General features: G+C 45.8%; 1 protein-coding gene across 3 annotated transcripts in view; it reads left to right on the forward strand.

Moving 5' to 3' along the window:
• The window catches only part of PDGFRL (platelet derived growth factor receptor like), a 78,375-nt gene that overhangs the window by 5,882 nt on the left and 57,232 nt on the right, over window positions 1-15,261 (forward strand). The window lies entirely within an intron of this gene.

Consider the following 15,261-nt stretch of genomic DNA (forward strand, 5'->3'; position numbering starts at 1 on the left):
TGCTGGTGAGGCGGGGTGCCACCCAAGCTGAGCCTTTTGCAAAAATCGAAGGGTCCTCCTCCCCCATCTGCAGTCCTAGATGCATTTCCTATACCAACGTGAGCTTTAATCCTGCAAGACGTGCCTAAGTTTTACAACAGATATTTCTGGGTATCAAACTTTTTTCCAAATGTCTCAAAAACCCACAACTGTTATGCTTTTGATCTGATTGGAGGGGAGGAGATGAAGCAAATGGGGTTTTGGACAGCTTATGGGGGTCCTTGTGCCACTGCACTTTTTTGAATGTGTGCCTTTTCTGAGCCCAACCTGTTGCGTAGACCCACAACTACAGGGCCAGACTGTGTGTGTGCATTGTTGGGAAAGATTGAAGGCAGGAGGAGAAGGGGAGGACAGAGGATGAGATGGTTGGATGGCATCACCAACTCAATGGACATGAATCTGAGCAAGCTTCAGGAGTTGGTGATGGACAGGGAAGCCTGGCGTGCTGCAGTCCTTGGGGGTCTCAGAGTTAGACACGACTAAGGGACTGAACAGACTGAACTGATTGTTACATTTCTCCGTCTGTTATCTATGGTTCGTTCTGTTGGCATTTTAAGTGTTTTGGTAGCACCATTGTTTTTTTGATTGGAGTTACACAGTATATTTTGCATCTGGTACATCCTGGTATCCTGAAATTTCCCTTGGAATTCTGCTCTGCAGTCATTATTTTAGCTAGTTTGGGTTGAAAAGCAGCTTTTACGGTTATGCAACCTTTGGCTGGAGCCAGCTCACCCTAGCTCACATTTTATCCACTATTCGGTCCAGACCAATTCCTTTCTTTCCCCGTGACAGTAGAAGCATTTGCCAGAAAATACCACACTTTGGTTTGCAAAGTCTAAAATGGTTGTGGACTTGAAGTTGAATGTGAAGCTCCTTAAGCCTAGAGCCTGGCTGGATAAAGAGTAGGCAGAGCTTCTCTGCGGGGGTGGGTTGGGGGTAGGGGAACGAGTCCTCTCTGCCTAGAGATCAGTTGGTTTGAGTAAAATGTAATATTAAATTGCTCCTGCCAGGTCCTTGCCTGTGATCACTGAAGCGGTGGGAATGCAGTATTTGGTATCACTTTTTGAATAGGGCAAAAGATGGTCAGACAAAATAATTTCAAATGGCCTGTTCACTGGGTTACAAGTTCACACAAGATGCCTGCTGCAGAGGCTCAGGAGGCTGGGTCAGCCACTGGCTCCTCCTGAATCTGTCCTGGCCAGTGTGTGCCCAGACCATGATTACAAATAGCTGCTTGAATCTGTTCAGTTCAGTTCATGAATTGCAGCACTCCAGGCCTCTCTGTCCATCACCAACTCCCGGAGTCTACCCAAACCCATGTCCATCGAGTTGGTGATGCCATCCAGCCATCTCATCCTCTGTCGTCCCCTTCTCCTCCTGCCCCCAATCCTACCCAGCATTAGGGTCTTTTCCAATGAGTCAACTCTTCCCATGAGGTGGCCAAAGTATTGGAGTTTCAGCTTCAGCATCAGTCCTTCCAATGAACACCCAGGATTGATCTCTTTTAGGATGGATTGATTGTATCTCCTTGCAGTCCAAGGGACTCTCAAAAGTCTTCTCCAACACCACAGTTCAAAAGCATCAATTCTGCGGCGCTCAGCTTTCTTCACCGTCCAACTCTCACATCCATACATGACCACTGGAAAAACCATAGCCTTGACTAGACGGACTTTTGTTGGCAAAGTAATGTCTCTGCTTTTAAATATGCTATCTAGGTTGGCCATAACCTTTCTTCCAAGGAGTAAGCGTCTTTTAATTTCATGGCTGCAATCACCATCAGCAGTGATTTTGGAGCCCCAAAAAATAAAGTCTGACACTGTTTCCACTGTTTCCCCATCTATTTCCCATGAAGTGATGGGACCAGATGCCATGATCTTAGTTTTCTGAACATTGAGCTTTAAGCCAACTTTTTCACCCTCCTCTTTCACTTGCATCAAGAGGCTCTTTAGTTCTTCTTCACTTTCTGCCATAAGGGTGGTGTCATCCGCATATCTGAGGTTATTGATATTTCTCCTGGCAATCTTGATTCCAGCTTGTGTTTCTTCCAGCCCAGCGTTTCTCATGATGTACTCTGCATATAAGTTAAATAAGCAGGGTGACAATATACAGCCTTGACGTACTCCTTTTCCTATTTGGAACTAGTCTGTTGTTCCATGTCCAGTTCTAACTGTTGCTTCCTGACCTGCATACAGGTTTCTCAAGAGACAGGTCATCCTTTTAAGTCAAATGTAAGTCATACAAACAATATAGATTTATGAGACAATCAGAAAAAAAAATGGAAGACAGACTGAATATTTTATAAGAAATAATTGATAGATTTTAGGTGTGATGATAGCACACTGGCTTTGTTTTTAAAAGTAAATATATAGTACAAACTACTTATGAATAAAATGTTGGACACATTATTTTTAGGGAGTCCAGGGAAAGATTTATTTTCAGATTTCTAATATGAAGGCATATATGTATACAAAGAGGAAATGTAAAATAGCTTATAATCTTATGATTTCACTTCTGTTTGGTGTCTTTGTTTTCTATCTTTTTGGTCATGAGAACTGAGTGAATTTCACCTGTTTCTAGACTGGAGAGTTTAGCTATCCCTGTTTTAAAGTAATTAATATTTTTCATGCCATAGAAATGTCATTAGTTTTGACTCAAAGGAAAAACTGACCAAATTCCTGAAAATATGGACTGTGAAAAATATTAATGTGCCATTTCATTTCTTGAAAATAAAATACAAGTCAGTAAATATTTCAGTGTAATGATTTCTATGTTAATGAGTAATTTTTGTTAATCATAAAAATCTGGAGAGCATATAGATTACACAAAAGAGAAAAATGCATCATTTCTTTTTTTTGGCTTTTTTCCCCTATTTTAATGCATACTTACATTGTTGTTGTTTAGTCACTAAGTCGTGTCTGACTTTTGTGATCCCATGGACTGTAGCGCACCAGGCTCCTCTGTCCATGGGATTTCCCAGGCAAGAATACTGGAGTGGGTTGCCTTTCCTCCTCCAGGGGATCTTCCCGACCCAGGGATCAAACCCAGGTCTCCTGCATTGGTCCTTTAATTTTGAATACATAATTAGAAAAGTAAGTTTGCTTCTGTAAAGTGTGTAAGTTTCTCTAAACCTTTATGTTTTCTCAAGTTTGAGTTATCGTGAGGCTGGCTAGGACCAGGGAAAGGTCAGTGAGAGTGGCCTAGGTGGGCAATCCTTCTGGTGCCAGCCTTTGATTAATGGGTCGGGGTATGGTGCATTACTGGGTCAACCCAAAGTACAAGTTGCAGGCACAGGCCCTTGACTCAACTTCTCCCACTGCCTTTCCGTCTTGCTGACCACTTCTAGGAGAGGCTTTCCAATAGTAAAAGGATTCCCTGTAAGCCTTTAGTGGGTGTACATCTGCTCTAACCCAGGTAGGTGGCCTGGCCTAATTCTGAAATGCTTTAGGGACTTCCCTGGTGGTCCAATGCTTGCGACCCCCCTTCCGCTGCAGGGGGTGAGGGTTCTATCCATGGTAAGGGAGCCAAGATCCCACATGCCTCGGGGCCAAAAGAATAGCCAAAGCATAAAACAGCAGCAATGTTGTAACTAATTCGATAGACTTTAAAAAATAAAAACTTCGTAAACACTTTAAATTTTTAGAAGTAATGTTATTTCTTCTCATGAAGACTAGGAGCTGGAAGGGTGTGTCACTTTTGTAACATCCAAAGTGAGGCATGAAACAGTTAGATAACGGCCCAAGATTTTACTGAGAGCCAGATGTGGCTCACGGCATCTGATTTTCAGTATTTATATGGAATATGTGCCATGGTGTTTATTGATATGGTGCTGCTATTTTTACATCAAAGAGTACAAAATCACAGGTACTTAGCAACTTTTGATATCCGCATATTTTATCCAATGTTGGGAGCAAATAATGAAGTATAAATATTATAAAAAATATGCAGTTTTGTCAGTCTCATGCCAGACCCTCAATCGATGCTAATTAGATCTTCAGTCTATCGTGGGTTTATTTTTGGTCCTGTAAAGGTTCTCTTTCTGGGAGAACTAAAGAGATTCTTTATAATGTGAGGGCGGTACAGCCAGATCTCTAAGAAAGTTAGGGGACCAACACTGACGATTATCTAGCCAGGACTCTATCACTTTTGTGATTCAGTTTATTCCTTGGGAAAAGAGTAAAAAGCCTTATAGTTCAAAAAGCCTTATAATGAAAAAAGAATCATAAAAACTCTCATTGTTCATGAGTATAAATAGTGAATGTCTTGAAGCATTTAGGATCTTGGCCTATATGTCTAACATCCAAAATCATCTCTGATCCTTAGAGATAAAAAAGAGATAAGTTTAATTTTCTTCATCATGACTCTAAGTGAATGGACATTCCTTACACTTTGTACACCCTTCTTTTTTAAAAAGAAAACTTTTTATTTTGTATTAGGGTATAGTCGATTAGCAATGTTGTGACAGTTTCAGGTGGACAGCAAAGGGACTCAGCCATACATATCCATGTATCTATTCTCCCCCAAACTCCCCTCCCAGCCAGGTTGCCACATAACATTGAGCAGCGTTCCCTGTGCTACACAGTAGGACCTTGTTGGTTATCCATTTTAAATGTAGCAGTGTGTTGTACACCTTTCTATTAAAATCATTCTTTTGGGTGTTTATTTATGGATCTGTTTCTCTGATGTAGTAAACTCGTTGAGGTCAGGGGAAAAAAGAGAGAAGTTTGGGGGCAACAGAGAGACCGGGCAGTGTGCCAGCCAGAGCAGTAGGAGGAGCTCAGGGATTGATGGCTGTCCCTGGACAAGGCTATGAAGCCTTTACCTAGTGGTTCTCATTGTCTAATGGAGAGGACAGGTAATCAAGAAAAGGTAACATTTCAGGAACCGACAGTGGATGTGAAGAATCGGCGATCAGGGTGTTTTAGTTTCCTAGAATTGCTGTAACAGAGCACAAACTAAGATACTCCAAGTTCATCCTCACCCAATTCTAGGGGCTGGAAGTCTGAAATCAGGGTGCCAGCAGGGCCGTGCCGCCCCTGAGACCCTGGGTCAAAGCCTTCCTTGCCTCTGCTGAGCTTTGGCTGTGGCCTTGGCTTGCAGCCACACCACCCTCATCTCTGCTTCTGTTGTCACATGGCCATCCTGTCCCTCTGTGTGTCTTTGTCTGGCATTTTCCTCTGTGTGTGGATCTCTTCTTCTAAGGACACTGACACTTTGGATTAGATTTTTGGTCCTAATGACCTCATCTTAATTGATGATGTTGGCAAAGATCCTACTGCCTAATAAGGTCACATTCCCTGGTTATGGGTGTTAGGACTTCAATTTTACCTTTCTGGGGACACAGTTCACCCTGTAAGATGAGGGAAGAGGATGAGGAGGGCTGCAAAGGGCAGTGCAAGTAGGAGGGTCAGAGGCTGGCTGAGAGGGCAGAAGCAAGGGCTGCACGTCTGAAAGAAGAGCCCTGAAGCCAAGGGCAAGGGAAGTGGGTGGCCAATGTGGCTGAAGGACATGAGGTGTAAGCTGCCTTGTAGGGCATGAGAAGACTTAGGGCTTTATTCTAAATTAGATGGAAGTCACTGGAGGGTCTCCAGTGGATGATTTATGGTCTGATTTATATTTTCAAAGGTTAGCGTGCTTAGGTAGAAATCAGGAGCCTGCGTAGGGGGCTGTTTTAATAGCTAGGTGAAAGTGACTTGAAATAGCGTGGTTGCCATGGATGCAGGGAGAAGAGCCTGGGTTCAGGGTTTATCCTGAGGGCAAAGCCCAGAGGATTCACTGTTGGACTGGAGGTGGCTTTGGACAGAAAGAAGAGAATCACATGTGACTGAGAGGTTCACGTCCTGAGCCACTGGGTGAATAAAGTTGCCATTTACTGATAAAGGGATGCTGGGGGAGGAGCTGATTTGAAATGGCATCTGGAGTTCAGTGCAGACACGTCCAGCTTGAGACACCTGCTAGCCTTCCGAGTGGCAGTGCTGAGTAAGTGGTGGAATATTCAGATCTGGGTTTAGAGGCGAAGTGAGAACAGGAACAAGGGAGCTCTCAGCATAGGAATGCTTTTAGTGCCAAAGGGACTGGGTGAGGCTGCTTAGAGATGGAGTGTCATTAGAGGTGGGGAGGAGTTGTGAGGGTTCAGCCCCTTAGATCAGGCAGAAAAGGAAGATGAATGAGGCTGCCAGACAGAGAAGCAAGACAGCGCCATGACCTGGGAGCCCAGCAAATAAAGTGTTCAAGAGAGAGTGCTCATTTTGCATGACATATAAATATAGGATCATTATGTTGTATACTGGAAACTAATGGGGCTTCTCTGGTGGCTCAGTTGGTAAAGAATCCACCTGTAGTGCAGGAGACCTAGGATTAGATTTTGGAAGATCCCCTGGAGAAGGGAATGGCAACCCACGCCAGTATTCTTGCCTGGGAAATCCCCTGGACAGAGGAGCCTGGAGGGCTACAGTCCATGGCGTCACAAGAGTCAGACATGACTTAGTGACTAAACCCCCACCTCAAACTAATATCTCAATTGAGCTGTCAATTACATCTCACTTTTTAAAAGTGTGATAAACTGTGTTCTAATGGATGCTTTGAAGAAAAAATGTTTTGATCTAAGGTTTTTCATCCTGAAATAGAAGTATCTAATTCTTAGAAGTTGCTCTTTTAAGAAAACAGTACTTTAAGCAATGATCTGGAGGGTATTTTGGAGTGGGATTCCAGACAGGCCAAGGAAAAGAGGCTCTCATGGTTCAACAGTTTCATCTCCCTACGCTCAGATTTGTTCTTGGAAAAGTATATGTGTGCCTGTGGGGTGTTTCATGGGGAATGGCAGAATGAGAGTGGGGTACTCAGTTGATAGAGCTGGTTGGGGGAACCCCTGAGCTACCCAGCAGATTTATCGTGTGGAGGTTTGGGTACTGCTCTTGGGTCAGATCTTCCTGCCCGTGGGGAGAGAGAAGCAAACAGCAACAGGTCTTAGACATGAATGGCCGTATTTACAGGAGTCCACGTCAGGGATTCTTCTAATGAATTTATTTTTTCCTCTCACGCAATCTGATCAAATTAGAGAGATTAATAGTCAGGTCACCTTTAGTGAATAAGCTTTGATGGCAGTCAGTCCTCAGCAGATACTGATGAGCTATGGTCCTTTGTCCTGAGTACCTCTGACTGTGCAACACATTCATTTTGGAGACTGTGTTGACCAGCGTCTCCTCACTCGGGGATTGAAATGTATGCCTTGGAAAAGCATCTCCAGCCCTTCCAGAAGGGTTGTGCCCTCATCCCGGGCGTCGGGTTCTGTTTGACTTGGAACTGCTTGTCAAAGCCCAGGACCTAACAAACAAAGAAACCACTTAGTGGTGCTGTGCATGCGATTCATGCAAATAAAGTGAAAAGCTAATCTCAAGTGAGCTGAAAGCGACAACATGAACCAGAGAAGACTCGAGACCTGGTTTTTCACTGCCTTCTTGGTAATCTGTGGTGAGCCGCTTGGCACTGGTGATCTCAATTTTTTTCACCTGTAACTTAATGGAGAATAGTGAGCCACTCTGCCTCTATCGCAAGCTTGTCACGGAGTTCACCCTGAGACATTGCGAGACAACGACAGAACCACCGGCAGCAGCTCCCTGGCACGCACTTACTGTGGGTCAGACACTAAGTCTCTCAGCATTTCAAACATTTAAAATTAAATTTAAACATTTAATGCCCCAAACAATCCCTGAGATAGTCATCACTACTATATAATTCTCAATTTACAGGTGAGGAAACCAGGAGGGTCACTTCCTAATGTCACACAGTTAGTAAGTCAATAATGACTTTAGGACACGAAGTCTATAATGATATTTAATGGTTTTTTAAAAATTGTATCATTGATTTCTCTATAGAATATACCGTGATCTCAAAAATACAGTGGTAATGAACTTTAACTTTTATGTATCCGTTACCGAACAGGGTTCTTGGTCTTCTCCAAGCAATGAAAATTGAGTAGAGGTTAGAGAGGAAATTCAGGCAAGGCTTTGTTGGGGCTCCTGCTCCATCAGGGAAAGTGAGAACAAACAATGATCTCTTGCTTACTGGCTCCCTGAGAAGGAGTGGGGAGTGGTGGGGGTGGGCGTTAGGCTTGCTTCTTATATGGGCTGAGGGTAGGGCTGTGTCCAGGGGTTGGCCCCAGAGGTGACTTAGGTGTTTTGCCCACCCCTTAGGTGGCGTTTGTGCAGGGGGCGTGCATAGTACTCTGCTTTCGCTCTTCAAAAGTGGCATTTGGGTCATTTTGGTCTCTTTGTATCTTCTGTCCAGAATTTGTCCCACCTGGGCATGCATGCGGTTATTTTAAGTCCCATACAGTTTCTTTGTATTTTGTTGCTCAAGGAGAGAGGGGGTGTGTTCAGGTATAAACAGTGTATTACTGCACGAAGGGTCCCAGGTTCCAGTCTGTCTCATCCCCCCACCCCAGGAGACTTTACACCCTTATTCTTAAGGAGTAAGGGGCTGAAGGTCTTGTTTGAAACTGCTTCCTGCTGGATGGAGCCACAAACCCTAGCCTACCCCTGAGGTTAGAAGTTCCTCACTGACAGTTCAATGACCTCTAGGGACCTGGGCCACCCTCCGCTGGAATGGGCTGAATTCCTTGAGCCATCATGAGCCGAACTTCAAACCGTCAGAGCCTGGAAGACACAAGTTTAACCAGAAGGTTGAACAGACAAGGGCTAAAAGGAGAACAACAACAATAGCCATTGAAAGGCCTAGAAAGGGCAGCAACCAAGTTAACCTTGGGCTGCCTTAGCCGTTGACCTGACAAGGAAGGCAGCATCACCCCTGCCAAAATTATGGAGCCAGTCTGCCTGGGCGGGTATTTCCTTAATATTAACTTTTACCTGTCCTGTCGCACTGATCCAAGTGCAGCAGGAGGCAATAGTTATCACATTAACTCTGCCTTCTTCTGCCAGAAGTTACTTGAGGGCCAGATGATTGTCAAGAACCACATCAGCTAAGGAAACAAGAGGTGCCAAGTCCCGTTAAGGCTTCTCATGGGAGCCCACCCACAGCCTCCTTTACTCATCTGTTGATGGGGCCTCCCTTCTGAGTAGGTGTCTGAGATCTCCCATGGGTTCACAGATGTACTGCTCTTCTGTTGTGACCTGCGAGGTTTCTGGAGGTAAAACCTTTAGTCTGGACAAGTGTACCCAACTTGATATCCCTTGCTGTTTGACAGCAGTGGGGTGGCTACAATTACTTTAGAGGGACCCTTCCATTCTGACAATAGTTGATCTTCAGGGGACCCGTCTTTCCAGGTTTTGAGAACAACGTAGCCCCTGAGGTTAATTTCTGAGGACTGCTCTTTCCTCTCTAGTTTTAGTGGGAGCTGGCATGTCTTGTGGACGTAGTCCCGGAGAGCCTTCTGAACTCGTCCTCGATTGATAGTCTATCTCAGGGCCTGGTTCAGGCCCTCACCCAGTAGAATGTCTGCAGTAAGAAAGGGCCTCCTGGAGGTGACTTCAAATGAGCTGAAATCTCAGACCATTCCTGGGTGCTATGTGGACCATGAGGAGTGCAAGAGGAAGCAAGTTGGTCCAGGGTTCGTGAGTTTCTTGGCAGAGCTTTGCTGAGGATTTCTTTAAAGTAGGGTTCATTCTCTCTACCTTCCTTGAAGACTGGGGGTGCCAAGAGGTATGTAGCTTGTAGTCTGTCCCTAAAGCTGTTGTGAGCCCCCCTGCGATTTGGACTATAAAAGAGGATCCATTATCACTCTGGAGGGACTTTGGAATTCCAAACTGAGGAATTATTTCTTTTAGAAGAAACTTACGGACTTCCGTAGCCTATTCAGATCCGATGGGGAAGGCTTCAGCCCATCCTGTGAAATCATCAGCAAACACCCTGAAGATACTTATATCCTGATCATGGGGCATTTGGGTGAAATCTAACTGCCCAGTCTTCTCCCTGGAAATGTCCCTTGGTGTTGGGTTGGCCTGAGTAACGAAGTGGGGATTGGATGGGTGTGTGGGTTCTTAGCGGCATGTAAATCACAGGCAAGTGTTACTTGTTATATTGTTCTTTTAAGCCCTTTCCCTGAAAAAGTCTTTTCCATCAAGGCCTGTAGCGCATCCCTCCCGTGCGGGTGGCGTCAGGTAAGTTCTTGGTGAGTTTCCGTTGTTGGGCCTCGGGTGTTAGAACCTTATCCTCTTCATAGAGCCTGCACGTCCCTTCTCATAGCCCCATTTCTCAGCAAGTTCCTGTTCCTGTGGGGATACTGGGGGACGCTAGGGAGTTCAGGGGGCCAATCATTAGAGCCAAAACTTGTTCAAATTCCTGTAGGTGAGTGGCCTCTTTTGCAATTGAACAGCTCTGCCTTACCGTTGCCCCACAAAGATCCTCCCTCTGATGGCCCCCACAGTGGGTTACTGTTCCCTGGGTCGGAAGCTGTGTGTGTGTGTGTCACACACACGCATGCACGTGTGTATGTGTGTGTTAGTCAAAGTCATGTCCAACTCTTTGCAACCCCATGGACTGCAGCCTGCGAGGCTTTGCTGTCTATGGGATTCTCCAGGCAAGAATACTGGAGTGGTAGCCATTCCCTTCTCCAAGAAACCTTCCAAACCCAGGGATCAGACCAAAGTCTCTCACATTGTAGGTAGATTCTTTGTCATCTGAGCCACCAGGAAAGCCTTTTATGGGGAAATTTTTAGCAATTAACATTTCTCTTTCTTTCCAAATGGCAGCATTGAACATGTAGCACATGGAACCCATATTTGGAGTCAGTAAACATATTTAATTTTTTATCCTTCCCTAATTGCAAAGCTCTCATTAATGCAATTAGTTCAGCCTTCTGAGCTGATGTGCGGGGTGGCAGGGCCTTGGCTTCTATTCTATTCATCTAGACTAACCGTGGCATATGTGGCCTTTTGGATTCCTATTACTACAAAACTGCGGCCATCAGTAAACCATCGACCTCAGGGCTGTCAGGAGTTTCATCTAGAAGATCAGACCTACTGGCGTAAGTTTGTCCTATGGTCTCTATACACTGATGTGCTAAGTCTCTACTCTCCACTGGGAGTTTCTGGGTTTAGGGTCTCACATATCTTTAAGGTGGGCTTCCCTGATAGCTCAGTTGGTAAAGAATCTGCCTGCAATGCAGGAGACCCTGGTTTGATTCCTGGGTTGGGAAGATCCCTTGGAGAAGGGATAGGCTATCCACTGCAGTATTCTTGGACTTCCCTTGAGGCTCAGCTGGTAAAGAATCCACCTGCAATGTGGGAGACCTGGTTCAGTCCCTGGGTTGGGAAGATCCCCTGGAGAAGGGAAAGGCTACCCACTCCAGTATTCTGGCCTGGAGAATTCCATGGACTGTATAGTCCATGGGGTCGCAAAGAGTCAGACACAACTGAGTGACTTTCACTTTCATATCTTTAAGGTAATATGGGAGGTGTCCATTGGAGGGGCCTGGTATCTTGTTAACCCTACTCCAGTTAACCAGTGTGTCCTTTGACCTCCAGCATAGATTGTGCCTGATACGGGATCAGCACACCTAAGCATGGTCCCAGGGTGCTATTCCTGACGCTCATGAACATGATAAAGGGCTTGTCCAAATTGAGAAGCCACTGAGTTTACTCTTCTGAACTCAGTCTTCAGAGTCTCAAAGGCCCGCTGGTAGTCCTTATTCCATAGAAGTGTTCCCTTTCGCCTCCCTCTAGAGCCTCAGAGAGGGATTTTGCTATAAGGTCACAATGTGGAATCCAGATACAACAGAACCCAGACGTGCCCAGAAAGCCAGAGTTGCCTCCTTGTGGTTGGAGATGGTAGTGCACTAACTGCTGTTTTTTGATCTATGGCCAGGGCTCTGCCTCTGGGGTAAAAACCAATCCTAAATACTGAGAGATATCTTTCCCCTTTGCTGAGAGACCTGAGCCTTGGTTAGAGAGACTTTATATCCTATTTTTGCCAGAATATTTAGGACCTTAACAATACTGTGATCTGAATCTTGTTTGGTCTCAATGCTTATCAATAAATCATCAACCTGTTGGAGCAGAGTTCCCTTCTCAAAGCTCAGTTCCCTCACTTCCCTTGCTAAAGCACTTTCAGAAAGACGGGGGCTGTCCTGAAAACCCTGCAGAAGTACCATCTGGATAGACTGGGTAGCCTGCAGGGTGTCAGAGTCTCTCCATTCAAAATCACAATGATATTGAGAGTCTGGATGAAGAGAATATTAAAAAAAAAAAAAAATGCAGCTTAGAGGTCCAAACCAGAAATACTGGGTGCTCCCTGGCCCTTAGGGAGGAAGGTGTGCAATTTGGCACCAGTGGGTGAATAGGGATGACAGCTTCACTCACTAATCGTGCATCTTGCACAAACCGACACTCCCCATTAGGCTTGTGAATGGGGAGGATCAAGGTGTTGCAGGGGATTGGCAGGGGCTGATGAGCCCATGTTTTAGGAGTCTGCTGAGCAGCAGTTGGATTCCCCTCAGGGCCCCTCGGGCTTTAAGGGATATTGTCGCTTCCAGAGGTATTTTCCCAAGGCCTTAACCTTATATTATTAGGGGGGTCACATTTTGCCCTTCCTGATACTGAGGTATCCCAAACTGCAGGATCCATCTGTTCTCTCAAGTCTTGCCATCAATATTTTGATGCCCAACAGGTGGGTCTTCTAGGGCTACTGATAGATGCATTCTCTGCTTGGATTCTTTATCTCCTCAGACTTCACCCTGTCCTAAAGAACATACTAGCTCCTAATTTATTCAGCAGATCTCTCCCAAGGAGGGGGACAGGGCATTTTGGCATATATAAGAAGGAGTACTAATAACAGTGTTGTCCTGGAGTTTAGGTTGAACACTATACCGTAACAGGATTAGCCCTTCTTTCTTGTATTGCCCATGTGTCTAGATTACAGAGTTATTCAGATAAGCTCGCAGATAGTTACATAGGACCTAAACCTTTCTCAGCTACTGACTGGTAAAGTAAGGGATATAATTCTTATGTGGGGTTTTAAAACTCTTCAGTTCTGCTCCTTTGTGCTGTATGATTGTTATTTCCTTTGTATAATCCACCAGTTACTGTCATAGTGCCTCATAATAAGGGCTTAGAAATTTATTCAAGAAATGATAACCACAGCAGCCTATAAGCTGTCATACTATGCAGACAGTTTAAAATATGCTGTAAGAGAACTAGGTAAACAACTGTATATCTGACAGCTGAGCTCATAGCCACCTTAACTTCATTTTTTTGTCTAAACAAATCACTTTTACACTAAATTGGGAGGCCACCAGCTTGAACAATCATCCTAAGACAGAATAATAGTTTTTGATGGAGAAATCTATCAGATTTCTTTCAACAGAAAAGAGATGTAAAATAGGAAACTTCTTTATATCTTGCATCAGAGGAGCTGGAAAATGATTTTAAAGATTTTAGCAGTCCGCTGTGGCTCTTTTGCATGTGTGTGAAAGGGCTTCCCTGGTGGCTCAGATGGTAAAGAACCCGCCTCCAACGTAGGAGACCTAGGTTTGATCCCCGGATTGGGAAGATCCCCTGGAGGAGGGAATGGCAACTCACTCCAGTATTCTTGCCTGGAGAATTCCCCGGACATAGGAATCTGGTGGGCTACAGTCAATGGGGTCTCAAAGAGTCGGACACGACTTTGTGTGTACTGAACTGTAACTAGTAATAATAGACCTGATCCCACAGGCAAGGGGAGAGGTAAAACACCTTCCCTTAGGCCGTCCATCAGCTCCTGTCATGGTTGGAGGGGAAGCCGGCTGGCCAAGTCAGCACAGAGCAGTGTGCAGGAAATTCAGTTCTCCTGCCTGCCAACACCCGAGGCTCCCCTGGAGTGATGAGGATGGATCCAGTGGGATCTGGAGCCCCGCAGGCACTCCAGCCCCGTCGGTGTGTGGGGAGTTCTCGTCCAAGAGATCGGAGGTGGGCCGGTCGGGGTGGCTCCTCCAGCACCCCCCGGGGGTGCTCAGGACCTTCCCTACTCCAGGGCCCCTCCTTCTGACAAAAGGCGCCCTGTTTCGGGCCCAGGTGGCTTCTTGGTGGTCTCTCCAGCCTTCTCCGCCCTCCAGGGTCCCCTGGAGGTGGTGGGTGAATCTGAGCGGCCAGAAGCCGAGTTTCCTTTCTTAGCCTCTTGCCCTTCCTGGCCTCCTCCCTTAAGTCTCAGTTGGTGCAGACCTTGAAGGCCTCCTCTGCCAAGGCTGACAGCGGGGCTTGGGGGCCCAGCCCCAAGCTTCTGTAATTCCCTCCAGGTATAAGGCACAGCTTGGGTGATAAAACACGTGGCCAGCGGTGTCCTCCCCTCTGTGGACTTAGGGTCTGTGTGGGTGTCCTTCCTGAATGCCTTTGTCACCTGGCTCAGGAAGACTGCTGGGTTTTCATCTTTTTCCTGTACAACCTCTTGGACCTTATCATAATCTATAGGTTTTACCATACACCTTTTCATTCCTTCCGATAGACAAGTAATATCATGTCTCATCCTAGTCGTGGCCTGCACGATCTGCATAGTCCCGGTGTGGGTCGTGCTCTGGGATGGCATTGCCACCCGCCTGATGGATTTGGTGACCAGTGTGGACTGGGGGCCAGTGGGCCAACTGCATGTTCCCTAGCCTTTCTCAGTATATGCTCCATTCTATCTGAGGTACAACAGTGGGCCAGAATAACCGTGGTGTCCTGCCGGGTAGGGGCTTCCCAGGTGGGGCTCAGTGGTAAAGAATCCGCCTGCCAAGCAGGAGACATGTGTTCAATCCCTGGGTCAGGCAGATCCCCTGGAGGAGGGCATGGCAACCCACTCCAGTATTCTTGCCTGGAGAATTCCATGGACAGAGGAGCCTGGCAGGGCCGTGGGGTGGCATAGGGTCAGACACGACTTAGTGACTAAGCAGCAGCAGCCTGCCGAGTGAGAGCGAATGCCAACCCCAGCCTGGCAGCTTCATCCCTAAGCTTGTCTGGGTTCTCTTGAGAACCTGGCAAACCTGTCCGTACAGAATAACCCGATTAGTTTAGGATCTCTATTTGATAAGTTCCAGGAGCCCTTCGAAGCACCCCAAAGTTAGCTGGAGGTCAAAAGAACTTTGTATTTGACCTTGGGTTAGTCTGTCAGAAATTTTTAAAAGTTTTAAAGCACCCAATCAGATAGGATCATAGGTATCTGTGAAACAATGCTTATTCCGTGAGCTAAGATGGGGGAAAAAAAGATTTTAAAAAGTGAATACAGATCACTTAATGGCATAGAAACTCATACAGTCCGATA

The sequence above is a fragment of the Giraffa tippelskirchi genome, chromosome 8, assembly GCF_054371585.1.
Source record: "Giraffa tippelskirchi isolate mGirTip1 chromosome 8, T2T-mGirTip1v1.2.pri, whole genome shotgun sequence".
Taxonomy (NCBI): Eukaryota; Metazoa; Chordata; class Mammalia; order Artiodactyla; family Giraffidae; genus Giraffa; species Giraffa tippelskirchi.